Source organism: Sorex fumeus, unplaced genomic scaffold (genome assembly GCF_029834395.1).
Source record: "Sorex fumeus unplaced genomic scaffold, SorFum_2.1 ptg000002l, whole genome shotgun sequence".
Classification (NCBI taxonomy): Eukaryota; Metazoa; Chordata; class Mammalia; order Eulipotyphla; family Soricidae; genus Sorex; species Sorex fumeus.
Window position 1 is genome coordinate 39,571,327 of NW_026606059.1, and position 13,869 is coordinate 39,585,195.

The window sequence follows — 13,869 nt, forward strand, 5'->3', positions numbered from 1 at the left end:
ACAGAGTTTCAATTTAGTCTTTCTTTTTTTTTTTTTTTTCCCTTTATTTTATTTTATTTTATTTTTTTTAAAGTTGTAGATTTACAATTTTTTGTGCTTTGGTTTCAATTATACAATGATCAGATACCCATCCCTCCACCAGTGCCCATTTTCCACCACCATGGATAATATCCCTCCCACCCCCATCCCCCCATCCCCCCTGTCTCTGTGGCAGGGCAATCCCCTGTGTTCTCTCTCTCCTTTTGGGTGTTGTGGTCTGCAAAAGAGGCATTGAGTGGCAAACATGTTCAGTCCATAGTCTGCTTTCGACATGCATCTCCCCTCCTGGGAGGATCCTCCAAACATCCTTTATTTGGTGCTCCCTTCTCTATCTGAACTGCCCTTTCCTCTAGGATACCCGGCTGGCCTCTAAGTTATGGAGTAATCCTCCTGGTGCTGATCTCAGCTATTCTTGGGTATTAATCTCATACTTTGTTACTTTATATCCCCCAGATGAATGCAATCTTTCTATGTCTATCCCTCTCTTTCTGACTCATTTCGCTTAGCATGATACTTTCCGTATTGTACCACTTGTATGAATTTAGTCTTTCTTTATATTCTTATTTCTTTTCTTTCTCCTGTGTTTTATCTTTATCTATGTTATTTAATAGCTGGAATATAAAATTTTGTAACAGTAACCGGAATAATTTTAAATTCATTGGAATTGTCTTTCAAAATGCTTTGTATACAATGCTTGATGCATGTAAGTTATGATAATTGATCCTGTTACTCGAAAAGTCAGACAAGTTACTTCATGGAGCATTAAACTGTTCAAATAGAATAGCATGAACTAAAACTGAAGAGTTCTAGTTATCAGAATTTGACACCAATAATGATGGCTTCTCTGCATAAGATGAAGGCTTCCAGCATTCTCTAGGAGGCCGTTCTTCAATGCCAGCTAAACCTACTTTGAGTTGTTATCTTTTGAACTCAAGAAAGTGAAATGGCTTTGGAAGAATGGGGTTGGGGACTGGCAATAGGATTGCAAGGGTATTGCAGGGGCTGGCAGCCATTCATAAATTGTCTTCAGGGACTTCTGATCTCATTAATATTGTGAGTGCAGAGCTGTTTGTCTCTTATGCTGTGATGTCAGCTAAATTTATTGCTTGTCAAAGATGATAGTAAGGTTTAGCAAGAATCTTTAGTTGGAAGTTTACATTACCACTGTCTATTCTCAACATAATGAAAAAGTTTGATCCATAATAATAATTAAAATAATAATATCTGTTAGTTGGCAGTTACTTGTGTCTGCAAGGAATTAATTAAGCAGGGCCTTTATTGCATGATCTTATTAACTCTATAAAACAGTTTGACAGTGATGAGGAAGGTAGAGAAGGTGACCCAAAATCAGTTAAGATGGTAAAATATCAGAGCCAGGAGTCGGGCTTGGTAAGGCACAATGCCCAAGTTAGATGATGTTCTTTTTCAATGAGCTCCATTTTATTTTACATTACAATGTTTTACGAATGTTAACTTTTACAACATTTATATAAAAATGTTGATGTACTAAACTCAGTCTTTGTTATTGTTGAGATTGTTGCACTGTGTTACTCATTGTAGGTAGAACCAAATGAAATTACAGATAATCTGACCACCTTTACAAAATTAATAACTTCATATTTAATTTCATATTTCTTTAAACACGATTTGAGCAAAAATGAGGTGTTCATTTGTTATCTCCAGTTTCTTTCATCCAGAGCTATTTTCTTTGTTCTCTTCTCTACCAACTTTTGCAATTAGTATTGCACCCTTTCCTCTGTACTTTCAATTCTTTTGTTATTTGGATAAGTTAAGAATACAGGTGATTTTCCCATTGAAATATCAGGGCTGGAGCAATAGCACAGCAGGTAGGACATCAGCCTTTCACGCAGCCGACCTGAGTTCGATTCCCAGAATCCCATATGATCAACCGAGCACTGCCGAAGTAATTCCGAGTGAAGAGCCAGGAGTAACCCATGAGCATCACTGAACATGACCGAGAAAGCAAAACAAAACAAAACAAAAAGAAATATCCCAGACCTCCTGCTATTGATCCCCAGACAATCAATAGATGACAGACAAGTCTTATCGTTCTGAAATTGAGGAACCTGTCTCTCTTTGATCAGCCTCAGTTATTCTTTTCTAGGTCTCCATTTTCAGCTCCTCTTTGATCATAAGGCACTCTTGGTAACAAAAACTTTAAGAAATTTGATGAACTTGCCCGGCAAGCTACCAAGAGGATCTCGCCCGCGTGGCAAAGCCTGGCAAGCTATCCGTGACATATTTGATATGCCAAACACAATAACAACAAGTCTCATGATGGAGACGTTACTGGGCCTGCTCGAGCAAATCGATGAACAACAGGGAGGACAGTGCACAGTGTAATCTAGGGATGCATTTATACCGGTGTTCCAGCTAATAAGCTTCAGTAGGAACTGCCTCTCTGAGTTTGATAAGTAGAAACAGTAGACTCTTTTCAATTCTAACCCCTTGATCAAGTAGTCGAAACAATGGCACAGCCCCTCTGTTTGGTTCTAGTCCTTTGCTAATCTGCCTTCTTTATGAAAAACATTGTTGAGGAATGTAGTTCATGTACACAGTTTTGATTTTTGTGCTGGGGAGAAAAATGGAAAGAATGGGAAAGAATGTTCCTAATGACAATAATGTAGTGTGCATTTAGAAGATTTTACTTGTAAATATGCATAAATAACAATAAGCCAACTCTGAATTATCAACTCTTGCTGGTTGCCTAGGTATGTATATATATATACACCTAGGCAACCAGCAAGAGTTGATATATATATATATATATATATATATTAGCAAATAGATCCTGACCATAAACAAAACTCATTTTAACACAGGTTAAAATTATTAAAACTCCAACGTTATAATGGTTAGTTAGTTAGTTAGTTTATAGTTTTTCTTTCTTTATTTTGGGGATTACACCTGGCAGTGCTCAGGATTTAGTCCCTGTTCTGCACTCAGGAATCAGTCTTGTTGAATTTGGGGAACCAAACTGAGTGCTAGGGATCAAATCTGTGTCAGCTGAATGTAAAACAAGCTCCTGACTCACTGCATTATTTCTCTGATCCACAACTTACATGTTTGAAAATAATATATTTAAAGCTCATGTATTTCATACAGTTAACGAATGTAAAAAGGTCTATATAGTATTTCTATGAATTGCTCTTCTCTTCTTCTAGTTCTATGTATGCAAGCAAATCATTTAATTTTCTAAGGTCTGATTTTCCTCTTCTGCAACAGGGGTCAATATTTCTAAGGATATTTTTTCTCAAACAATCATTTTGTGATTCTGTTTGGCCATAAATATGGAATTACAGAACATCTTCCTATAGAAAGAAATGTATAGTCTTTTTTTAAAATCACAGTATGGTTTATCACAAATTCAATATTTGCAAAGAGGGAGATGATAGAATAAATTGTAGAGCATACAGACAATGATATGTAGCCAATTAAACAGTAATGAACATGATATTGTCATGCAAAATTATTCATCTTCCACTTTAATGATAAGATTACATTACATGGTAATGCAATAATAATGCAGCTAACATTTATTGACTGATTTATAAGCCAACGTATCACTCAGATTACTTACCTTTTTTATTTATGTAACTTAATCTTCATTCCCCTCTTTTGTAGATTTGGGCACCAAAGCTTAGAGGAATATAGTAACTATATACACTAATAGGAGAGCTGAGATTTGCATAGAGCATTTCTAGCTCTGAAGTCAGAGCTCTGTGATCTAACTTCATAATCTGTTAGTAAAAGTCCAAAGTAAAAGAAAATCCAAAGTGGAAAAAAAAACGAAAAAAAAAATTGAAATATATTCATTGTTTAATAATACTTTCATTTTCTTAAATGATTAGATCAAGTGTAGTAATATTTTTTTTGCTCATTTTCTGGTTTGGGGGTACTGGTTCCATTTGCTCGAGCGGGCCCAGTAACGTCTCCATTGGAGACTTTGTTGTTACTGTGTCTGGCATATCGAATACTCTCAGTAGCTTGCCAGGCTCTCCGAGAGGGGTGGAGGAATCGAACTCGGGTCGGCCATGTTGGCCGCTTGTAAGGCGAACGCCCTACCCGCTGTGCTATCGCTCCAGCCCACTGGTTCCATAAATTATTTATAACATAATGCAAAAAAATAATGACTCTTACAACGTATGTATTCAGTGTCAGAAATTAAAGCATTAGAAAAGTAAAAATATTACAATAGCATTTACAGTTGAAGTTGTGTGCTCAATTCAGATATATATCTTAACAAACTAAGGTGCCTTAGACATAATCCCTGGCAAATCATGGTTCTCCAAGCACTGTCAGGTGTTTTCCTATCCTCAAAATTGTAGGATAAACAGTAAAATTAAATGTTTACTTCTCCCCTTCAAACTCTGAAGATGGAACTGGAAGAACATCCTTGGACTCTAACGAGGGTTTCAAAAGAAGCTCCCACATTCAATCTGCTGTCCCTAATCATGCTTGTGTTGGTGTGGATTGTGTGGATTGCGGGGAAGTACATAATTTGTTTCCCAGAAACTTATTTTTAGTCAAAGGTAAAGGCCCTTATGACAGTTGCAGACATCTGGTTTTAAAATATCCATCAAAATTATGGCTCAGAGACTCATAGAGGCCCTAAAAAACACTGAGAAAAAACAAACTTCTTTCTCATTTTAGTATTATTTATTAATTACACAGGAGAAATGCTTGCATGAAAACGCTGAGAACTTTTCTAGAAGTCTTTGGAGAAGTGACCCTAGCACTTGATTCACAAAAATCATGATTCACTGGGGCTGGAGTGATAGCACAGTGGGTAGGGCATTTGCCTTGCACGAAGCTGACGCGGGTTCGATTCCCAGCATCCAATATGGACCCCTGAGCACCACCAGGGGTAATTCCTGAGTGCAGAGCCAGGAGTAACCCCTGTGTATTTCCGGGTATGACCCAAAAAGAAAAAAATCATGATTCAAAGAAATGTTGCATTACCCAGTTCCCCTCTGTTTAGTTCCTCTGACTCCTCAAGGCTCTGCCCTATCAAACATGCCTCAGAGTCGAAGCTTTCCCAATCCTGAGCCCAGGAAAAAATCAATGTCAGACATTCTCTGGGGCCATGTTGGCCCTGTATTCTTATATTTTTCAGGTTGCAAAAATGCTGACTATTTTATAGCTAAAAAATTATACATCTCTGACTTAAAATTTTCTCTTTGTTTTGGGATTGTATAACCTGGAGATGCTCAATGACTCATGCTGTGCCAAGAACTGCATGATTCTCTAAAGTCCACCAGGGGCTCCTGCACACAGTATCTGGACTCAGTTTATTCACCTACCTCTTTGGTTCCCCATTAAAGTCTTGAATTGGGGTTTTGTAACTCTAAAGATCGTTTTGATTGGTGGTACCGATCTGGTCCTTGAGTGTTCTTAGAAATCAAAGACCTGACCTTGTGATTGCACCTAAGGACTACATTGTTTGCTCTTATTTTTTGGTTGGTTTTGAAGCCCTCTACAATTTCTGTAGTTGCTCTGAAAAAGTGTCTGGACTTAGACTCCATTATCTAGGAATTTCTACTTATAACCAGCCCTTCTTTGTCCAACTTCAGGTGTTTCCTCTTTTGCACTCAGATATGTCTTAGCTTGGCATTTTGAATATTGTTCTTTAGTAGAAGGCTGGGCTGAAGTGATAGCACAGCGCATAGGGCATTTGCCTTGCACACAACCAACCCAGGCGACCCGGGTTCAATTCCTCCGCGCCTCTCAGAGAGCCCGGCAAACTACCGAGAGTAACCCGCCAATACAGCAGAGCCTGGCAAGCTCCCCATGGCATATTTGATATGCCAGACACAGTAAAAAGTCTCACAATGGAGACGTTACTGGGCCACCCCAGCAAATTGATGAACAGCAGGAGGACAGTGACCATAACAGTGGAAGGCTACGTTCTTATAACTGTTTCACATGCTTTGTTACAAATTATGAGTTCTAGCTCTTTATATTCCTAATTATACTTTACAGGATGTGTTACACATAGTCAGTACACAACAAACAGTTTTTGTGGCAAATGAAACATTCTCTACCAGTACTTAGCATAAACTATAAAAGTGAATGAGTACGTATAAAATAAATGCTCTTTCTAGCAAACGTTGCATTTTGATAACTGTTGCTTGAAAAATTAGTACATTGTGTGTTTTTAAATGAAGATGATTTATTGCTATTGTCTAACATGTGAAGAAAGACAAAAAAATTGTTTGCAGGATCATTGGCTTGAGCACATCAATGGCACTGTTGGACGATTCTTGCTGAGTGTTAAGATGATTTATGTAATAGACCGAAGCTTTCCACAGTGATACATTATAGTCTGGAGCTATCAACCAACTCTTGTTCATGCAGAGACAAAAGAATATGAAAAATACATATTTCTAAAGGTCTTCTCAAAAGAAATTAGAGAGAATGTTGAAATAGTTTAAATGTTTTCTGTATAAATTATCATTACATGCAGTATCTAAACTTCTGAAAACATATATAGTAAGTTTATTATTTTTCTATTGAACTGAGTTTACTTTGTTTTTTGTTCAGTTGTTTCAAACATGCAACAAAGATTTTCAGTAATATAAGATGAAACATGTTTAAACATTGACTTTTTTACCCTGAAGTTCAGGAATTATGTTACAGATTTAAAATTAAGGCATTCTGTATATGTTTGATGGTAGTGCTATTTATTTATCTTTCAATAGAAATCTATATGAGAAACATATTTTACAATGTTATAACTATAGCCATATTTTAGCGTATGCATGATTGCATGAAGCCATCACATAATTTAAAGATATGTACAAGATGGTATCTTTTGAATTCTTCTGAGTTATGGGATTTCTTGTCACCAAAGATTGAATGCTCTGTATAATGATTGCAATATGTGGACAGAGACCAACAAATACAAGACTGCTCTGGTAGAAAAAAACTAGGTTTTAACAAAAGAGTAGGAAAGACAAAATCCGGGATAGATTTTTTTTTATTATTATTTGTTTCTGGTCGGCATATTTTAACACTCTATCTAGACAGTATGAAAACATGAATTCTCTCTTGTCAAAAGAAAAATCACCCTAATTAACATCCGACTTCCAGATGTAATAATGTAGAATAAGAATAATAATAAAAAGGAACAGGCTTTAGCAGAAAGAAATGTGGATTGCAGAAGGAGAAAATAATGAAAACAGGATACTCAGGTCATGGACTATGTAAGCAATATGATTAAAAAGGAATGTAAGTATATAATTAAACATACAGGGGAATAAAATCTTCTAGAAATCGAGTGAGAAGCTTTCCTTTTCATTGAAATAGGGACTGAGAATGAGTGAATATAGAAAAGGACAAAGGTTCAGTCAAATTACTAACAAATACATTAGTGTTTACCAGCACTGTGGGTGATAGCACCCCAGACCCAGGCACTGAAATGATCCAAGGAGTGGTAGTAACTCTGGTGCAACTCAGAGCATGGGATTGCTTTCAGTATAAAAGATAAATTTCTCCAGGGGCTGCTGAGTATTTTTTTTTCTGAAACAGGAACAGTACACACAATAAATTTTGGAAATTCTGATCTAAATAGACCAAATCAAAACAGATCAGAAGGATCCCCTTTCACTTTCCTGACTCAGTTGCTGGATTCTACTCTATAAAAGTGTTTATCTGATTGGTAATTTAAACCCCTGGCCAAGAATCTCCTGGGGTTAATAGCTTTCCAGAAAAAAAATCAGAAATTATATCTTTTTCTGTAAACTTACACAGAAATTTGGTTTACTGGTTTATAAATTTATTCCAACCACTTACCTGGTTGATGAACTACCAAGAACTGATATGCCTGAGTTTTTTGCCTGCTATGAAGTTGCCTGCTATGACCCAGAACAGAGCTCCTCTGCCTGCTTCCTCCAGTCTCCAATGACTCAGGGATCACAGTCATAAGCCACACCAGATAATCTCCTCATCAGCCACCTTCCACAACTCATGGATGCTCCTCCCAAATGGGAGTATAAAAGGAGGCTCCCAGAACCTGGTCACTGGACTCTGTACCAGGCTGTGGGGCGGGTGAGAACCCTCCCACCCCAAGAGACCCAGCCCCTGCAGCTGACCTCCACTGCCCAAACATCGCCATGCTCCAGGCTGCATTCTGGACACATTATAAGACACTTCCCACCCATTCATGCCTCTTGGAGATCCCGGCAAGCTCCTGAGAGTATCCCCCAGATACTCTCTGCCTGGGCAGAGCCTGGCAAGCTCCCTGTGGTGTATTCAATATGCCAAATACAGTAAGGACAATAGTCTCATTCCCCTAATCCAGAAAGAGCCTCCAATCGTTGGGAAAAGACGAGTAAGAAGAGGTTGCTAAAATCTCAGGGCTGGGAGGAATAGAGACGTTACTGCTGCCCACTTGAGTAATTTGAAGACAAACGGGATGACAGTGATACTGTGATACAGTGATGAAGTTTCCTGAAATAGAAAAGTTTAGTATTTAATTTTGGGGGCAAATACAAATCTATTTAACAATAACCTATAGTTTTGAGAAACTTGTCATTTATTAAGAATTTTCTGCCTGACAAAAATTTTCATAATTTTTTTACCCCACTTTTGCTTTCATTTTCAGTGTTCATGAGAATCCCACAAAGTAAGGTTTTGAAAGCAGGGCTCAAACAGACATAAGAAACTTATAGAATCCACACTGATAAATGCTTCAAAGAAACCAGATTCAGGACTTAGGATTACAGATTCAGGTCTTAGAGTCTCAATTTTTTTCATCATAGTCTGTGTGTTCTTATGTACATTCTCAGCTAGTCCAAAATCTCTCTCTTTCTCAAGAAAAGATATAGCAATTTATAAGCTAAACATGCAAATACAAATAATTAGTTTTTTTAGAAAATGACTTTAAAGTAAATTAATCTATTTAGGACTACAAAAATACCTTTCTGAGGATTATAACTTTTTTTTATTTATTAAAAATTTTTTAATAGTGAGATATCACGAGGTACAATTGCAGACTTACAAATTTTGTGCTTGGGTTTCAATTATACAATGATCAAACACCCATCCCTCCACCAGTGCCCATTTCCCACCAAGGATTATAATATTTTGAAGCTACTAGTTTTATGCTTCCAATAGTCCTCATATGAATGATTTTGAAAATACCATATGTATACCTAAAAGAGAAAAGTCTTGTGATAATGCAGTCCACCATAACGTGCATTCTATGACACTTGATACTTTTCTCCCTGGATACTCAAGGACTTACACCTGTGTACTCAAGGTCCCCACATAAAAATAGAATGGGTTCTTTTTCGGTATATACCAACACAAACAATGAACAAAACTCTTCTATGTCTAAAACTAGGAATTATCTGGCATTAAGTCGGGAATACTACTAGACCAGGAGTACCTAGTTAAGTAATAAAAAACGTATTTTGAGATATTTTGAGTCATTTCAAGTATGTAAGTGGCTAGAGTTTAAAGCAAATCACTTTGCATATTTTGTTGATTCCATTTTATCCTTTTTAAAAACAGGATGACAAACAACAAATACAAGTTGACGTATTTGTAAGACTTTCATACCCAGACCCGCAAGTACTTTCTCTCCATTTGTGTAGATGGTTATCATTGACTTCTCATTCCTTGGGTGGAGGGAACTTAGACTTACTATGAAGATTCTGATTAGTTAGAGCAAGGTAAAAGCACTAGAAAGGATGATGTGGAAGGTGTTATCAGTTTCAGAGTTCATGCCCATTCTCAACCCTGTAGCATTAGATTGACTCAGACTAAAGAAAATATTTGTCATGGGGATACTCAGGGTCTTAAGAAAGGAGCAAATGATACTCTTCTCAAGGCAGCAGGCAATGAAAGATCAATCCTTTAAATTCCTGGCCTTCCTGGAAACTGTGGAAACAAGATCAAATCAACTAAAAACGGTTTATAGACAAGATTTTAGCAGGTCTTTATGGTTTGGCCATAATAAAAGTCTTTGCTATTGTTTCCCTAATCTCTTTATCAATATGTCTATTGCTGTGATTTGGTCTTTTATAACCTCTGTGCCCTCTCATTCACTTATATTCTTGCTGGGTGTCAGATTGGTTGTTCGTAAGAAATTTTGACGTGGAATCAAGGTTTCCTTTAAGTCCTTGGTTGATGTCTCTTTCTGCAATGCAGTTTGGGTTACAAAGCTTCTGAAAGCCTTATGTCCCCACACTAGCCCTTAGAATTCCTCTGAGATCTCCATGTCATTATGGGATAGGACAACAAGGAGAGATCCTATACCCTGCCTGAGTCTGTCTTGCACTGCTCAAGTCTTTTTATCACTAACAGGATACTTTTCTCTTCCTGATACACTTCATGATCAATGTCATGTAACATGTTATCAACTGGCCAGTACAAAGTTTAGGGAATACAGGGTATTTATTCAGGCACACAGAATAATAGACCTTATTCAGAGTTTGTAACATTCATTCATGCATGCTTTAATTCACTGATTTAGTTAATTCACTCAGCAAACGCTAATTATTCTAACCAGTCATCTGATTCATAGGGAATAAAGGGAAAATATCTAATAATTTTACCCAACATCCTAAAACTACCAAGCAAAATATCTATGATATATAACTTACTAATAAGTTAAGCTTATTTCTGTTAAATTTTGAAAAATGCAAAACAAAATGCCACACCATAGAAATCTATGTTAGGAATTAGCTCATTCATTTCCACACTTTAAAAGTTGGCAGTTAATTTGTTATTAAAGATTTTAGAGGTGCTGTGATATATTGACTTTTATGCAACTGCCATGATACTTCTATATGGAATCAGTCACACTGTAATTGGCTAATCGCAAATAACCATGACTTTAAGTGAAAAGAACCAGAAAGTACTAAGTACCATTATGTTAAAATTCTTGATCCACGTAACTACCCATTACTGGTTAAATTGTGGAATCTGTGGTTTTGGTATATAAGTGCATGGATTAGATAACATTAATGTGTAATTACATGAAAATGAACCACATAGCTTAGTTAAATTGCAGTAAAATTGTTACTGTTGAATGTAAAGTGATACCAATTAAACCTTCCTTAAAAACCCCACAAATTAAGATTTAACTACTCAAGAAACTCTAGAATGCAAAGTTATGGTATACCATAGGTAGAATTTCCCTGTATATTTTGAGAGGCTAAATGGTATTTATAAAATCAAGAATATCTTTCTTCTTTATCTCTGGCATTTATTGTGCCTTATCCGGTTTCAATTAGATGCTGATTTACATCTTAAAAGATACTCATCAATAAACTCAATGTTGACAAAATAAACCTTTTTAATTCATGTGCTCATGTAAATATTTTAGTCATACGGACATTGTTGCATTTTAAACAATAAAATTATAACATTAATACCTATTACAATGCTTAAATTATGACTTTTATCCTATTGAAAAATAGGAATGATACCCAGTTGTGCTATAGTGATTGCATGCCACTCCCAGCTTTGTGCTTCTGTGAGCTGGTAGAGGCTGCTAGGGCCATAACAGGATGCTCATGATCAAACTCTGGGCCTTGCATGTAATATATGCTCTAACACTGGGTTGTACCCTAGCTTCTAATTTATTTCATTTTGTTGAAAAAGTCTATCTTCTCCAACTTTGTAGTCAGAATTAATAATAATGTGATAATTATGATTAAAGTGAGACAACCTGGCAGGCTACCTAATGTAACCTGCCCACACGGCAGAGTCTGGCAAACTCCCCGTGGTATGCCCAATATGCCAAATACCAGTAACAATGATGGGTCTCATTCTCCTAACCCTGAAAGAGCCTTGAATGTGGCACTTTTTAAAATCTCAGGGCTAGGGCGAAGGAGACATTACTAGTGCCTGCTCGAGGCAATCGACGAACAATCGTGATGATTAAAGTAGTTATACAAGTATGAGAGCAAGAAAAATGTCTTTCTCTTTCATCTCATGTCACTGAATCCCTAGTTTACCAGCTGAAAGTTTTTTAACTTCTGAGTCACAATGTTTCCTTCAAAATAAGAGCATAGTAATAGTGACACAAAGGATTATTTTAAGGAGTAAATAGTCGTAACTTAATGGACTCAATGCTGTGCTTTATGCAGAATCAACATCAATGCACAGATTCATCTCTTTCGCCCTATCCCATTTCCCATCTCTATGTTTCTTCTTGTATGAGCACTTGTACCAAGAACTGATGTTTTACAACTCTATTCCAGGTCTCAGCTAGGTCAGGCAGGTGGGAAATTCATCAAACATGTGCTTTGGATACAGAGCACTATTACATATTTTAGACAAGAATATATATTGTAAACAGGACAATTTGGTAACTGAAGACTGAACCTTTGGAGCTGGTCATTTTTATTAGCAGAACTTCAGGTATCAAGAGACTCAAACCTGCAGAAATTAAACAAAGCTTTCCTTCACAGACCCCTAGTCTCTAACCTCCACGAGTCTCTACATGACCAGGTCACAATTCCAGATGTTCCAAGTAGCTCTTCATTTAATCATGTCTTCTGACAGCACCTAAACAAATATATCAAAACTTGTACACCGGTTAGCAAGTGCAACTTGAAGATATTCTTTCTCTTAGACAAATAGACGCCATCTGGAAAAAATAACCCCAGGCACTTGGATGCAGGAGCATGAAGCTTATTGGCTGAGCACCCAATGAATACCTTACACTACTTTCTTTGGCCCCCACCCTTTGCCTGCTCATTTCAAGCATTGCTCACTTCAGCAGGCGCTGTGCTGTTGGACAAGTGAGTCCTTGTTACCTACGCGTTCAAACATGATGAAGCCTTGCTTAATTTGAAAGATAGGCTGCAAGAATTATCTGGGCCAAAATTGCTTCCTTTCATATTATAACACCTGCTCCTAAAGGACTGCTAAATAGCTCTGTGTCTTGATATTAGTTGGTAACAGCGTTTTATTATTCAGTTCCTCCTTGTAGTTATTCTCCGTGTTTCCTTTCCAGCTGGGAGTGTCCTTCTCAAAACCTTTTCTTCTTCACTGCTCGCTCCTTCCTCTCATCTAAATCTATTTTCTGAAGAAAAAAGGCTCAGATATGTTGTTATTTATTTTACTGGCTTACTTTTATCTCCACGTTGGTACTATGGTAATATCAATATTATTTTGTCTTTCAGAATCGGTCAAACTAAATTTAACTATTGACAATATTTGGTAGCCACTTTAATGGGAAAATCAGAAATCAAGAGAGAAATTTTCACTTTTATTTTGGTGGTAAATTTTGTATGAAAAACTCACTTTTTTCATGTATCTTTATATAATAAATTTTCTATGTAACACTCTTATGTAGCATTCATAAATTGCTTCATTACTAATTATTTCTATCTTATCAGCTGTGAACATGTAGCCCTTAGAAACTAAAAAGCAATAGCCCCTTAACTTCTAGATTTTTTTTATTATATCTTATGATCTGAGCAATAGGGAGGCCTCTGAAACATGTTTGATCAAACGGATTTTATGAATTGCTATCCTTCCCTACAATTCCTATGTAAAAGGTATTCAGATAGATTAAAACTCTGGAAATTTTAATGGAACCTTTGAAATCTCTTTGAATTCAGGTTCTTGGAAAAATGAAACTGCCTAATGGAAGCACTCTCTGTATGAGAAGTGAATATGCCTTTGAGGCACTTTTCTTCCATGCATAATAGTTAAATTGCAGTAGGATAATCTGAGTGTTGAAAATGTCTTTGCCAGATCCTTAATGCTGCTTGTAATAATATCTAAAAGAGTCATGTGTTTGGGGTTCTAATAATGAAAAAGGAATGGTAATTTAAAACAATACCA

General features: G+C 36.6%; 1 protein-coding gene across 1 annotated transcript in view; it reads left to right on the forward strand.

Moving 5' to 3' along the window:
* TOX (thymocyte selection associated high mobility group box) overlaps positions 1-13,869 on the forward strand; it is a 336,255-nt gene that overhangs the window by 179,082 nt on the left and 143,304 nt on the right. The window lies entirely within an intron of this gene.